Consider the following 16,075-nt stretch of genomic DNA (forward strand, 5'->3'; position numbering starts at 1 on the left):
CCTAGTACTTTAGAGGGCCACACACACACACACACACACACGTTTTCTCACATGAAATGTAACAGGCTTGGCCCCTATTGTCCTTAGGCCTCCTCCACACACTGGTTTTCATGCCTTCTCCGAGGTGCATCTCTGTATGTAACCTGTGCTTTGGTTTAACGTTCAAATCCTGCCGTGATTAAATCATGCTTAGCTCTCAAGGCTTCATTTCTTTTCTCTTTTTATATTTTATCATTCCAACCCTAGTAAAGTAGAAGGAGCAAAACCAGGGAGGTGGCCTATACCTAGGGCCAGAGGCACAGGCTCAGTGGAGTCCCTCAGAGGGGAATTTCCTGTGGTTAAAGGGGTACGATGGGGCAGGCCGGTGGATGGAAACGGGTGACTGGGGTAAATGTTAGTCACTCAGTCGTGTCTGACTCTTTGCGACCCCACGGACTGTAGCCCACCAGACTCCTTCATCTGTGGGATTCTCCAGGCCAGAGTACTGGAGTGGGTTGCCATTCCCTTCTCCAGGGGATCTTCCCGACCCAGGGATCGAACCTGGGTCTCCCGCACTGCAGGCAGATACTTTACCGTCTGAGTCACAGGGAAGCCTGGGGGTAAACGGGGTGAAAAAGAGGGGGACCATGGGCCAGTTCTTGGAAATCTCATTTTGCATTGGTGGGGGGGGGGGACGATGAAAAGTGCAGCAAGCTGGGAGTTGTTCTGTGACTTTGTTCACCAGACCCAGCCCAGTCGTGTGCGTCTGTGTGCGCGCAGACCTCTTTCCCACCCGTGAGAATGGAGGTGCTGGCAGAATGGAGAGAAGAGGCCGTCAGACTGGGCTGCTGAGTTCCAGGAGAGGAAGATGAGTAGGGTCCAGGTGACTTCATGGTGTACTATTTAAAAGTATTTCTCATCAAAAAGGGTTTCTAATCCTTTTATTTCCTGATAAGAGAATAAGCTTTGGGTTGCTTGCCACATAGAATCCACACGCCACTCCCTCCTGGTCTGATCTGTCTCTTGCTCAGGGACTCTCCTTCTTGGCTCTAAAAAGAGTAGCCATCTTCAATCCACCCCGGCCACCATCCAGGGTCTGTCCCATTAGCTTGCTCTCTTTTTCCTTAGTGTTTATCAATTCCTGAGTAACTATGTGTTGATTTATTTGTTTTATTTTTCTCTCCCCTAGAACATGGGCTTCCCAGGTGGCTCAGTGGTAAAGAATCCACCTGCAATGCAGGAGACATGGGAGACCTGGGTTCAGTCCCTGGGTCAGTCAGATCCCCTGGAGGAGGAAATGCAACCCACTCCAGAATTCTTCCCTGGTAAATCCCATGGACAGAGGAGTCTGGCGAGCTACAGACCATAGGGTCGCGAAGAGTCAGACAGGACGGAGCATGCCACTACAACAAGTGCTCCTTGCTGGCGGGGAGTTTGTCTGCTCTGCTTGCCTCCTAACACCCAGAGCCTAGAGCAGAGCCTGGTGTATGAGACCTTCGGGAAACACATGTAAATATCTGCTGGACAGGTGAACGCATTTGCAATACTTTTTGTTCTTTCTTTCTAGATTGCCCTATGCATGCCCCTTGCTTCCGGCCAACCAGGGAACTTTCCATTTCTGCACGAACCCAGTGTTCCCTCACCTTTACTGAGGCTGCCACTGTGAGCAATTCGTCTTTCTCAATGTCCCCTGGGTAAACTTCTCATTGCCAGGCAAATGCCTCCTCCAGGAAGTCACCTTGGAGGTGACACATGCTTCCATTCCAGTCCCTAACTGCAGGCTCTTGTTGAGTCAGTTCCATTGGCCCTGCCTTTACACTCCGATGCTTGTTCTTCACGTCCTTCCTTCAACTATCAACTCCTGAAGAAGCCTGGGGCCAAGCACTATGCCTGCATCTCTCTCCAGCACCTCTCAGAGCATTGCACACCTCGGAGACCCTCAACAAACAGGTGAGAGTGAATGAGTTGAAGTTTCCAAAGAGGTGAAACGCATTTTTCAAAATGCTCAAAGTTTTTTTTTTTAATTAATTTTAATGGAAATCTTTCTGTTGAATATTACAGCTATTTCTATCCCCTTAGGGTATCCCCTATAGATTTAAAATCATAGTGATCCAAGTTTTAAATTACAAACTGGACCTAGAATCAAGAGAATTGGACTTAAAGTCATCTTCTGAGATAACTCATTTCTTTTCCAAATTAGAGGCTTGAGTACTTTCCTAATTGTTACATAGGATTATTGTCTATTTGGAGAAGGAAATGGCAACACACTCCAGTATTCTGGCCTGGGGAATCCTGTGGACAGAGGAGCCTGGTGGGCTGCTGTCCATGGGGTAGCAGAGTCAGAGACTGAAGTGACCTCGCATGCATGCATGTATTGTCTATTGGAATCAATTTGGGGTAAAGTGGAAGACAGTTTATAAATGTTTTATAAAATAAACTCTAAACTTGTTGATGTGTATCAGCTACCTTAATAACAATAATCAGTGATCCTGTTGGGTTGTAATAAAGTGCTGCCCTTGAGGCAAATGAAAGGGAATAAATACTCCCATGTTGCTGCATCTTCTGAATTCTTAAGGATACTATTCAAAGTTTATTCCAGGCCCCACATTATCATCAAATTTTTATTTGCTTTTTGTTGTTACCTTCAGCCATCTTTAGCTTTCTCCCTAGACCTGTGTCCAGACTGTCCCTTCTACAGGGCTGCAAGGTGAAAAATCAGCAAATGAAGCTAGCCGGGTGCTATTTCAGACACCCAGATGCCTTAAGGATGATTTTCTAGTGCTGCCTGTGTTGCAGGTGGGGGCAGTTCAGGATAAATGAAATGATAAATGGCCTCCTGACAAATGCAATGTCCCTGAATCTCCTCCTCCCTTTCTGCCGCTGAATTTCCTCCCCTGGACACAGCTCTGCGTTTGTCCAGGCTAGATGTTATCACGCTAAACACCCGCCAACTTACAGTCTTAAAATCACTTCCTCTTTTCTGCCTCTCACTTCTTTTCAGAAGGATCTCTAAAACTCTGTTGAAAGCACTTCACGGAAATATTGCTATGTCTCTGTACAACTTCAAATAAAATGATAGCAGAATCTATAACATGGTTTTAAATTTTTTAATAGAGAAAGAAAGGTTTCTGATACCACAAAGACCCAGGGTCTATGCAAAATACAAGGTGGGACATTTTATCGTGAAAGCCTTTTATAGCTTTTTAAAAATTCAGCTTCAGCAGAAAATTAAATGAGCATAATGGTAGAATTTTAGGTCAGTAAACTGATAGAAAGACGGCTTTTCAAAAATTTAGAGCTTTAGTAAGTCTTACACAACATTTACTAAAAGTAACAACAGAAGGCTGCAAAAATAAAAGCAATCTTGCATTGCTGAAGTCGAACACAAATTAAGCAAACCTGACTGAATCCCGAATGATACACAGGTGGGTGAAGGCATGGATGTGAAGCATGCAGGTACTGGGGGCTGACTGCGGTCTTTGTGATGCCATTTCATAGCAGGGACTTGAGCACCGCAGGATCTTGGTGTCTGTGGGGCTCCTGGAGCCAAAGCCCCAGGTATGCCAATGGGTGGCTGTACCCACATTTCAAATTTTTATTTAATAGCCAAATGAAAATTTCTGGTGCTTCTGGCATTTTTTCCAGTGAAAGATTATCTAAATAATGACACATTTTCACACATAAACAATACTGCAAAATTAGCCAGTGATTCTGTGCTTGTTACATACTTTATTTTGAAAGGAAGATTATATGCTTCCAACTGATAAAACCAACTGATGTAAATGAGTATTGCTTGGCTTCCCATTACTAAGAAGACTTAAAAGTCTGTAAGAACTTCTACTCCGGCCATTAACGAGTAGCAGGGACGCGGATTCACCCTCTCACTTTAAACACCACCTCACCCCCACCACCAAAATGGATAAAAGACCTTTTTCAGGTAAGTGCAGGCAGCGATCCCCAAAGAGGCAGGCAAAGGCGTTCAGGGCCGCATCTGTCCCAGCTGAGCGCCCTGAGACAGGTTCCTCGCGCTGTGCAGAGAGGGAAGCCCGGGGCAGAGCCCGGGGGAAATTTTAGGTCGAAGGAGAGCAAGCTGAGTCTGGGAGGCCAAGAAGAGGAGAGTTCACCGGATGAATCCAGAGAGGACAGAGCTGGAGAGAGAAAGACTGAGACAAAGAGAGGCAGGAAGGGACAGAGCGAGCACTTAGGAGCCCCGCTCCCTCGGCGTCTTCCGCTGATCACTCAGCTGAACAAACACGTGCGGAAAACAGAGCCCGAGGCTGAGCCCCCGGAAAAAGGTTAGAGGCTTCCGCTCAGGACGCCGCTCCGGCCCAGAGCTCGGCGAGTGGAAGGACCTGCACCCACCGGTCAACCCGGAGAACCTCAAGATCTGCGGGCCCGCAGGTAAAGTACCCAGAGGGGCCTTGCCTCAGCAGTGAGGAGCAGTTAGCTCTAGGCAAAGCCCTGATTCGGTCCCATCGAACAAATCTGTTTTTAGAAAATTAACTTTGGGTTGCCCCTGGTCTTCATGGCTGCGGGAGGGTGTTCTCTGGTTGCAGTGAGCGGTGGGGGGCAGGGGCTCTAGGCACACGGATTTCAAGCTGTGGTTCTCAGTAGCTCCACTGCACGTGGGATCAAGTCCCATGGCCGATTGTTATCCGCTGCTGCCACCAGGGAAGTCCCCGTCGAACAAATCTTAAAGGCAAGATCCGAAAGTATCACACTGTGTCCCGGGGTAACTGAAAATGGGGTCTGGCTGCTCACCGCTCAAAGGCTGATAAAGAGCCCAGGTTGATGGGAAGGAGTTTGCTTTATTTTGGATGCCAGCGATGGGGCAGAGGGGAAGCGGTGCGGGGTGTGTGTGTGTGTGAATCTTAGCTTGGTAATTCTTACTCCTTGATGCTTTAAAGATGTTTTCATATATTTTGTCAGTGTTTATTGTTGTCTTCCGTGGGAGGAGGTTGGTCCCTCCCCACCAGCTCCCCCAACTTCCCTTAGTCTCAGAAAGGCTCTTACAAGAACTTTTGCTTGGATACCATCCTGGTTTACCAGAACTGTTTCAATCTGGCTAGATGTCTGATTACTTTGTAATAGCTCCCCAAAGCTGATGGTCGGAAGACTGAGTAGTTTTCATCCCACTTAAGTTTAGTCTTTCCTAACTCAACGCGCATCACCTCCTTCAGCTCTCTCTCTGAACTCTCCAGAGAATCAGGTAACCGTGTCCTTCATATGCAACTGCAGCTACAAACACCCCGCCCTCAGTCCTTCTTGCAGCTGGATTGCTCCTGCCCCCTTCTTTTATGGGAATTCTCAGTCTACCTGTTCCCTCAAGTAAATCTGTAAACTATGTAAAAGTGGGCGGGCTTATGGTTACACTTTGGAAATTATGTTAAGTAAGCAAATTCTCTGTTTTATCCAAGAGGAATTAGAAGCTTTCTCTTTCCACTGATGTACCCTGCTTATACATCCCCGAAATCAGTAATTGGTATAAAACTAGACAGTGTAGAGTAGGGAATGTAGAGTAGGAAAATTTATTTTTTTAGAAATAAATTTATCAACCAGAGAAGTCACGTGTTAGTGTTAAGGCCATTTATGTGTACTTAAATACTTAGCCCTCTGAGCTTTAATACTTAACCCTCTGAATTTACTGAAATTAGCAAAATAGCCTTGTCACCTTGCTCTCAGAACAAAACAACCCTAAATTTCACATCAATGTCATCCGGTAGCCAACCAACAAATTCTCTTGAGAGGAGACCAAAAGCAGCGGTAGCTTCACCTAGCGGTGACAGTTATAAGTGCAGAGGATCATTTTTCATAGTGCTTGCTGGCCCTTCAGGCAAACACACATCCTGTGGTAAATCACACAATCCTAAAAGCAATTAGACGCATTCATCTAGTGTGCAGCCCAGACCTAAGATAATCAGATTTATAGGCTTGGAGTTTTGACATGTGGGCTTGAGAACTAGGGATCAGAACTTACAGGAGTCTACTACTAAACATAATTTGGATACTTGAATAACTGTGCTTTGGAATTCTAGCTTTCATTATATCTGTGGGGACATTAGAAATGAAAGAATTGGACCTCCCTTCAAGCCTGTCCTGGTTGGTTGCTTTAATCACGTTTTTTAAATAGAAAGTTTTCTACAAGTTGCAGATCTTGAATGATATTTCCTGTGTCTGCAAGAATATTCAGAGACCTTTTCCATTATTTGGATAAGAATTTCACTTGTTTTGAAGATAATAAGGAGGACTAAGGAAGTCACATGTCAGTTCAAGGCAAGAAAACCCAGCATTATCTCAGGGACCACACTCTTATCACCCCCCGCTGTACTTGTAGTTATTGACTAAAAGACCCATAGGAAGAGTTCTGGAAACAGAAAGAACAAAGGTGAAATACTAAAATACAATATTAGCTTTAATCCAGGATTCTTTTTTTCTTCTGGAGAGAAATATACTTTTTATTTTTAGCTCCAGATATGCTTTTTTGATATTAAAAAAATTGACATGAGAAATACTTACCTTTTTCTTCTCTTTTTCCTCCTCCTTGTATTAATAATAATTAAAAAGCTAACTTGCATTGCCTTCAATAATTTTATGTTCTTTTCTTCATTTTTTCCACCTTCTGTTTTTCTCTGGATCTTTCCTACGATCAGCAGTGGAGGCAGGTGACTGGAAGCAAAGGGGAAAAGTCCTTTTGCTTGTCAGGATACTGCTTACCCAGCTTTCTCTCGGTCCTTGAAACTCTCCGAGAGGGACATGCTTGCCTACGTTTTCTCTTTTGTGGGTTTGTTCTTAGTGTTTTTGACTCTCTGCTCCTTCCTAAATGTCTTTCAAAATGACTAGGCTAGTTTTCTGTATATCAGTAAGATTATTGCTGAACACATACATAGTTCTATGAATTGGACAGCTTTAAAGTTTTAACCTACACCTAAGTAAATCACTTTGAAAAAATATATTGTTCTCTTGCACAACCTATTAAATCTTTCCAATATTCTAAGGAAGCTACTACCAAACTTGCATCTTCAAAACCCCCAAATCCAAATGATCAGATATAATACAGCTGACTGAAAGAAGAATTCCATTTCAAAGCATTGTATCCCTATAAGAGCTTAGATAAGTCCCTTTTCTAATTAACTGACCTTTAACATTTTGCTTTACAATTATATTTTGTGAAAAATAACCTTAAGCCCTGAAATATGACTTCTGTTTATCATTTGCTAGAACATTTCCAAGCAATTTGTGCCAACTTGATGCATACAAAAGGTAGCAAACTTTATCACTATCATTTTTTTTTTTTGTACTGAGAAACATGTCGTTTTCAGTGTACATTCATTTTCCTTGAAGTTCTGAGAACACAATATTACTTTGAGAGAAGAAGGAGCATTTGTTTGACAATCTAAGTGAAAACACTTAGACTCACAGGTTGACGTATTTGGCATAATTAAATCATGTTTAGCTGAATTACTGTATTAATAAGGCAATCATAATTACCTTGCTTTCAAAGGTAACAGTGTCAAATAACCACCAAACCTTACTAAAATACAGGTGAGGGTGGCAACATTATTTGACAGATGCTTACTGTGTTTACCTTTGGGCAAAATGCTATATTAGGTGCAGCCAGGGAGTGAAACAATCCTTGTGCCTATTTGATGCATCTTGTACATGTGAGTGTGAATGTGCATGAATGCTTCCACATTTTAAAAACCACAGCAATATATGCACGTGGTAAGAAAAGTCAAGTATTTATAGTAGAAAAGTCACAATGAAAGCAATGGAAATGCTCTCTCCTCCTTCCTTCTTCCAGTCACATTCTCCAGAAGCAACTATCTGTAAGCTTCTCTGTTTTGTTTTCTGGGTTTTTTTACCGTAATTTTCAACAGTATTTTGGAACACTGTAAATTAAAATGAAGCTTCCCTGGTGGCTCAGTGATAAGGAATCTGTGTGCCAATGTCAGAGATGTGGGTTTGATCCCTGGGTCAGGAAGCTCCCCTGGAGAAGGGAATGGCAGCTCACTCCAGTATTCTTGCCTGGAGAATCCCATTGACAGAGGGGCCTGGTGGGCTACAGTCCATGGGGTCGCAAAGAGTCAGACACGGCTAAGGGCTCTGCACTCATCCCAGCAGAAGCAAGTGTGCCAAGACGGCTTTTTCTATCTCTTGAAATATTTGAAGGCCTGCCTTCATTCATTTCTTCATTTTTATGATCAAGAAAAGTTTTTGAAAGTTTACCAAGTTTTGGAATATAGGGAAGAGAGGTAGAGATGACTATAGTAAGAAACACAGTACTGTCTAGGCCCTTGACTCTGGCCTTAGGGATTTATAGTACAGAATTTACAACATACCTGGGGTCAAATAAGGCTTTGAGAAGAAGAGGGAGTATTGGGCCTTAAAGAATGATAAGAATTTGAAAAGGGAAATGATACAAAATGAGCAAAGTGATAGAGAAGGGATTTTTTTTTCCCTAAGAGATGAGATTGCTAAATTGCCAGCTGAGAGTAAGTGGTTTGCAGTAGAGGAGTGTGTCAATGAAAATTCAATTAGCAATTAAGCTAAGAAGAAAAAAGAATTTCATTCAAGTCAAACTAGAGGTTATAACTTGGGAGACAGACTCTCAGAAGCTCTGAGAGTTCGTCCACTGGTTAGAAGCTAGAGGTGCAACTTTATACATTTTCGAGACAAAGACTTATCAATCACATTGACAGTTAACATTATATATAAAGTTCATCAGAGATGTTTTGGTTAGGTATGCACATACAGAGCAAGCTTTAGGTCAGTGTGACCTGCTATGCAGGATGAAAAAGTAGTTTTAATCTTAAACATTACAATGCTGGCCTCAGGAAAAAGGGATCATTTTTCTCCAAGGTTGCTTCTGTCCTCCTGCCTTGAGGAGGTCTGGTTAACCCGAGGGCTTCCCTGGTGGCTCAGATGGTAAAGAATCCGCCTGCAATGCAGATCTGGATTTGATCCCTGGGCTGGGAAGGTCTGCTAGAGAAGGGACAGATAAACACAGCGTATTGAAAAGCCTGACACAAATGGGGGTATGTTGTATGTTTCAATTCTGACAGTTTGATTGTCCTGCCATAGAGAAATTTATGATTTTTCCTCATTATTTTCCCCCTTTGAAACATGAATCTTTGGACAGAAAGTGTTAAGTGATCAAACATTTTGTCCCTTGATGCCAGAGTGTTTTCTTACCACCCTGAATCCGTGATGTCCCTCTCAGCTGGGTCTTAATAGTTTAGTTTTTACTTTCTTTCTTCTGGAGATTATACTATTAATAATACAATGCTCGACAGGGACTGTCCAATTCTAGGATGTCCAATAGAATTTATGCTATGTGTATTATGTGTGCCCATTACCCTAAGTAGAACTATAGATATGATCAATAGTTTCAGATCATTTAAACATTATTATTTTATCTGGAATTGCAAATATACATCAAAAAGCACAAGGGATTATTACTCTATAAATAATATAGAACACAATCAATATAGCCAAAAATAATAGTAAAGTCATGAACAGAGATTAAACCATAAATCCCAGCGCTGAATTATTTACCTGAGATTTCATTTAGGCAGAGTATCCTTCAATGCAGAAATGTGATTTTTCCTCTGAGTCATTAGATGAGCCGTATTAGAGGGCTCATCTGGTATGAAAACACAACATTCACTCGGGATTAGAGTATAAATTCCCCCTTGTAAAGCTGCTTTTAAATTAAGAGCCTTTCAGGTTTATAAAACTGTTTCTCTCATCATGGGTTTCCCTGATAGCTCAGTTGGTAGAGTCCACCTGCAATGCAGGAGACCCTGTTTCGATTCCTGGGTCGGGAAGATCCCTGGAGAAGGGAAAGGCTACCCACTCCAGTATTCTTGGGCTTTCCTTGTGGCTCAGCTGGTAAAGAATCCACCTGCTATGCGGGAGACCTGGGTTTAATTCCTGGGTTGGGACAATCCCCTGGAGAAGGGAAAGGCTACCCACTCCAGTATTCTGGCCTAGAGAATTCCATGGACTGTATAGTCCATGGGGTCACAAAGAGTCGGACACAAACTGAGTAACTTTCACTTTCTCCCATCATGGAACTTTGCTGCTACTGCTGCTGCTAAGTCACTTCAGTCGTGTCCGACTCTGTGCAACCCCATCCCTGGGATTCTCCAGGCAAGAACACTGGAGTGGGTTGCCATTTCCTTCTCTAACACATAAAAGTGAAAAGGGAAAGTGAAGTCGCTCAGTCATGTCCGACTCTTCGCGACCCCATGGACTGCAGCCTACCAGGCTTCTCCGTCCATGGGATTTTCCAGGCAAGAGTACTGGAGTGGGGTGCCATTGCCTTCTCCATCATGGAACTTTAGAACTGAGTAAATTAATCAAATATAGTAAACAAGCATGCTCAGTTGCTAAGTCATGTCCCACTCTTTGCAACCCCATTGACTGTAGCCCCCCAGACGCCTCTGTCCATGAGATTTTCCAGGCAAGAATACTGGAGTGGATTGCCATTTCCTTCCTCCAGGGGATCTTCCAGACCCAGGGACAGAACCTATGTCTCCGCCACTGGTAGGCAGATTCTTTACCACTGAGCCACCTGGGAAGCCCAACAAGCACAGAGAAGGATATATTGATGGGGAAACATTTTGTAGATTATAGACTTGATCAATTATCTTTGTTTGCTGTACAATCGTTGTACAACAGGGCTGTTGGCAGCAGATGAGCAAGAAGTGATACATGCCATGAGTAATTTAATAGCTAGGAAAAGAATAATGATACATCTTACGTGTCATCTGTAAAGCAGAGCAGAGAGAATTGCCTAGTCCTGAAAGGAACCAACTGAACAGATCATTTAAAGAGTCAGTCTTTCTTACATCTTGTAAGCATTTTGCAGTTTGGAAAGTTTTTTCCTAGGTGCATCTCAGCTTCTCCAGAAGTCTTGATGTAAGTGCAACAAGTAGTGTGAACAATAGTACAAGCACTACGGCGATTCTATTATCTGATACTACTTGGGCTAAGGAGTTTAGGAACATCTGTTATGCTGCAAGGCTTTTTGTAGTCTCTTTGGCCATTTGACCAATGGTGGCTGATAGATTTCTTCATATACCCCTGTTTACATATATTTTTGCACTAGGAACCAAGGTTCCCAAAAGCTTTTGCCATCAGTTCTCTTGATACCCTGCTAGTATGGATCTCCTGACTTCATTGAGAAGAGAGAGAAGATCCATCTGTCTCTTTGTATATAGACAGTGGGCTAACATAACATCCCACTAAGTGTAAACTTTCTACCTGCTAGCTGTTAATTCATTTATGTGCCCATCCTTGGGAAGGTGGGTTGATTCCAATATTACATATGGAGACAGAACCTGGAGGCACACAAGTGATTCACTTAGTGCTCTCATTGATAGCTTCATCAATTGGAAGTTTTGTTAGCAGAGTATTAAATCATGGGTCACTTTGCAGACTTTTCGACATCTATTGTATGATGTGAGAGAGTTGCTGGCATAAGTGACCTGTATGCTTCTCTTTAAGACAGTTGTTAATCAAGTAAGGGACAGAATGAGGTGGTCTTAGGACAAGTTGTGTCTAGAACCTAAGGACCTAGGATAGTGTAGAGCAGGAGATGGACATATTAATATGCTGGAGAATTTGGACCTGAAAGGTTAGGTCAGAGGGAGGCCAATCTGAGTAAATAGTAACATTAGGAACGTCTGAAATCAGTGATAGGAATTACAAGGGGTTTAAAGCAGCCTTGGCAGAGAAGGCAATGGCGCCCGACTCCAGTACTCTTGCCTGGAATATCCCCTGGACAGAGGAACCTGGTGGGCTGCAGTCCATGGGGTTGCTAAGAGTCAGAAACGGCTGAGCGACTTCCCTTTCACTTTTCACTTTCATGCATTGGAGAAGGAAATGGCCACCCACTCCAGTGTTCTTGCCTGGGAATCCCAGGGATGGGGGAGCCTGGTGGACTGCCGTCTTTGGGGTCACACAGAGTCGGACACGACTGACGTGACTTAGCAGCGGCAGCAGCAGCCAAGCAGCCTTGAATTGATGAGGAGTCGGATAACAAATCAACAATCTGTTAAATTGCCCCTGTGGTAACTTTACGAAGAGTTTTCTTTCTATCCTAAACACTGGGGCAAAAACATAGCTAGAAATAAAACAGCTTTCAATTTCGATAGGCATTTGGTAAATGGCACAATTTGAAAGAATAAAAGAGGTCTTAAAGTCCTGGTCTGGACACGTGGGTTGGCTGTCTGCCATTGCTGTTGTCTTCTTCTCATCCTGGCTTGGCGGTATCAGTCTCAGCTGAAGCCAGGTGTTAGAAACGGTACATTCAGGGAGGGAGGCTTTTCTGAGGTAAGAAAGGTGGATCCAAGAGTTTACTCCTTTGAGTTTTGCAGCACAGAGGTTTGTTTGTAAAATCTGATATGGTGCCTTCCAACACAGCAGTAAAGAGTCCTTTATCTGATATTTTCCCAATAGACAAAATCTCTAGATTGTCACCTGTAGTCGTTAAGGTCTTTGTATTCATGGTGTTCACTTTTGAAGAAGTCAGTTAACTAAAGTTTCATCTTCTTTAAGCACTTCGAGTCCCTGACAAAAATTTAAAATATTGCCTTTAAGGAGTTGTTCATATATAACTTCATCTAAATGCATAGATCATCTATTAATTATTTCTGAAGGAGACAGTTGATGTTTACCTAAGGTTGAGGAGAACAAGGGAAGAGCTTTTGTCCATGGAAGGTTAAAAGCCACTGAAAATGTAGCCAGTTGGGGTTTAATAGTATTATTGTTCTTTTCTACCAGCCCTGGAGATTGAGGGTGATAAATACGGCGAAAATACGCATTATCAGCCACATATTATAAATGGATTGAGTAGTCTGTCCAGGAAAATACATTCCTCAGTTGCTTCGCAATTCAGAAGGAATTCCCCACACTGGAATTATTCTTTCCAAAAGTAATTTGCCTACTGTTAAAGCCATTGCTCCTCTGCAATGAAATGCCTCCACCCAATATGAAAACATGCATACCATTACCAGGATGTATTTGCAGCCCTGGAAAGGAGGTACCTGGATGAAGTCCAACTGCCAGATTTCAAAGGGCCCCTAAGGGAGGGGAAAGTGGCCTTGAGAGGGATTTACCAGAATTATATTTAGACAGATAGACCATCGATCATAAACCTTATGAGCTACAGTGGGAGAAAGTTTCCAGAAACATTGCATTCCCCGTAATATCATCTTTTTTTTCAGGTGTTCAGTGGGTCAGGGAATGCATGTGTTTGAGTGAAAGTAACTGGGCATTTGTAAGTATTATAGGCCTTTTATATTTGTGGGATGGGATTAAAAAAAAATCCCCCTTTTTTTCTTTGAGGCCTGCTTTTCACTTTCTGAAGCCAGTTCTTATGCCTGCAAAAGAAATTTCTTAATAGTTTCATCAGAATCATGTTTGAACAGAGGGCATTCTCGAAAATGGACAGAGGCAAGGCTTCCCAGGTGGCGGTAGTAGTAAAGAACCTGCCTGCCAATGCAGGAGACATAAGAGATGCAGGTTCAATCCCTGGGACAGGAAGATCCCCTAGAGGAGGGCATGACAACCCACTTCAGTATTCTCGCCTGGAGAATCCCATGGACAAAGGAGCCTTGTGAGCTACAGTCCATAGTGTTGCAAAGAGTTGGACATGAATGAAGAGACTTAGCATGCACACTCGAGGCTTAAGGCATCTTGTTTAGCTGCAGCATCAGCCAGTTGATTCTCTTTGGTTTCCACTGGATCAGGTTTGAAGTGTCCAGGTATTTTAATGATAGCCAGCTATTTGGGAAATTGGATGGATTCTATTAGTTTTGAAACTAGTTATTCTTTTTTTTATTTTATGGATTGGCCAGAAGAGGTGAGAAATCCTCTTTATTTCTACAGCATTCCCAGATCACAAGCCACTCCAAAGGCATAGTGACCATTAGTGTAAATGTCTATTTGATCCTTGGATAATTGCCAAACCTTAATCAATACAGTTAGTTCAGCTTGTTGAGTCAATTTGATGTCTGGTAAATAAGAACTTTTATTTATACCATCAAGGTTATTGTGTACCTAGTTTGATAATGCCTTGTCTTCCTTTAAATAGGATCCATCTGTAAACCAAATTAAATCAGCATTATCAATGGTAATTTCTTGAAAGTCAGTCCTAGCAGGAAGAAGTTAGTCAGTTAACATAATGTAGTCATGGTTGTCATCATCTTTAGGTGCTGGAAGCAAAGTTGTGGGGTTATAATTGTCATAGCAAACAAAATAATATTGAGTGAAGAGAGTAACAGTATTTCATAAGAAGCCAACTGGCCCACAGATTAGTGCTGAGTAAGATGAGAATTTAAGAGAGATTCAACTGAGTGAGGAACATAAGTGGGACCCCAGTACAAATTCTTCACTAGCTTTGCATAAGAGAACTGTCACTGAAATAGCCCTCACACAGGGTGGGAGCCCTTTTGCCACCTAATCTAGCTTCTGATTATGCCGTCTGTGGGTCAGTTCTGGTCACCAGACCTCTGAGCTAGTACACCCAGGGTGTTTCCTTTTCCTTCATGCCAAAAGAGAGAGAATGGTAATTTATAATTAGAATGGCCTGCTGGAGCCCGAGTCAATGAAGATTTTGAAGTGCCTATAGCCCCTTCTCCTCTGTCATCCATTCAGCTGGGTATGGTTCATCAGATTTAAGTAATGCATGAGAAGTTGGGCAATACAGGGAAAAAGAGCTACCCAAAGGGAAGCCTGGCGTGCTGCAGCCCGTGGGGTCACAAAGAGGCGAACACAACTGAGCAACTGAACTGAATTCCTACAATACCTGGTTAGACACAGAAATCTCAGTTTGTTTTCTTTTGTTTTGAGAAGTTAGAAAGCTAGGATTCCCTTAATTCTTTCAGGACCAGTCTTTCTTAGATAACAGACGACCTAAATATTTCATAGGTACTTAACAGAATTGTCTTTTGACTTTGGAAACCTTAGGTCCCTTAGAGGTTAATTATTGTAGCAGATGGAATAGTGTCTCTTTGGGAGTCCTATGTAGTTCCAGAACACAAAACAAGATTATCTACATATTGAATTAAAGCAGAGTCATTAGTAAAGTGTAGATCAGTGAAATCAGCTTTAAGGATTTGAGTAAAATAAGTAGAGCTTTCAGTATAGCCTTGTGGCATAACTGTCCACGTACCACGGACCGTCTGCCCACATAAGGCAAAGAGGTGCTGGCTTCCTTCTTCCCCTGGAATACTAAAGAACACCCTACCTGAAAACCATCAGGTAGGGTGAGAGCAGGGTGTGAGGATCAAGAGCACAGGGTGGTAGGGTGACAGTTATTTATGATGCTCACATCCTGAGCAAACATCTAGCCTTTTTCATTTTGCTTTCTTACTGGTAAAATGGTGGTGGGGGGATGGGAGCAGGAGGTGGGGTGCGGGTGTTGCCAAGACTGGTGCAAGGAATTACAAGTCCTTTCTCAGGGAATTTCTGAATAATAGGTCTTATTCCATTTAATGCCTTTGATTTAAGTGGCTATTGTCAAATATCGGGTAGAAGCTTGGAATTATCAATAGTTGCTTTACAGTGGCGGTCTTAATTTTCCCAGTATTTGAGGAAGAAGATGACCATAATTTCTCAGGTACACATACTATTAAAGTGTCCATTCCTCCTGACCTGTTTGAGTTTTTGTTTTCATAACCAACAATTTCTCAGTTATCACACTCTGACCTCTATCTACGTCTTCTAAATCTAAAATCACTTCACCCTCAGGTGAGAAGGCCATATGGGAATTCTCTGCCTCTAAAAGGACTCATCATGTTAATTGGAGCACAATTTCACCAAAAGAAACACGTGTTTTCCCTGTGATAGTTCCTAGTTGAAAAGTTACTGGCTCTAATTTAAAAACATGCACAGGAAAATTTGAAACCTCTACCATTTGAATTCTTTATTCTGAGGGAGAGGCCAGTGAATAAGGACTTTTGCCTAATCCATTCTCTTTGGGAAGATTTTTGGTATAGCCTGATATAGCTTGTGGGCAATTTCTCTTCATTTCTGGTGGTGTGAAGCCTCATGTTTATGAAAATCTTCCATAGGCATCTTCTAATTT

Source organism: Cervus canadensis, chromosome 4 (genome assembly GCF_019320065.1).
Source record: "Cervus canadensis isolate Bull #8, Minnesota chromosome 4, ASM1932006v1, whole genome shotgun sequence".
NCBI lineage: Eukaryota > Metazoa > Chordata > Mammalia > Artiodactyla > Cervidae > Cervus > Cervus canadensis.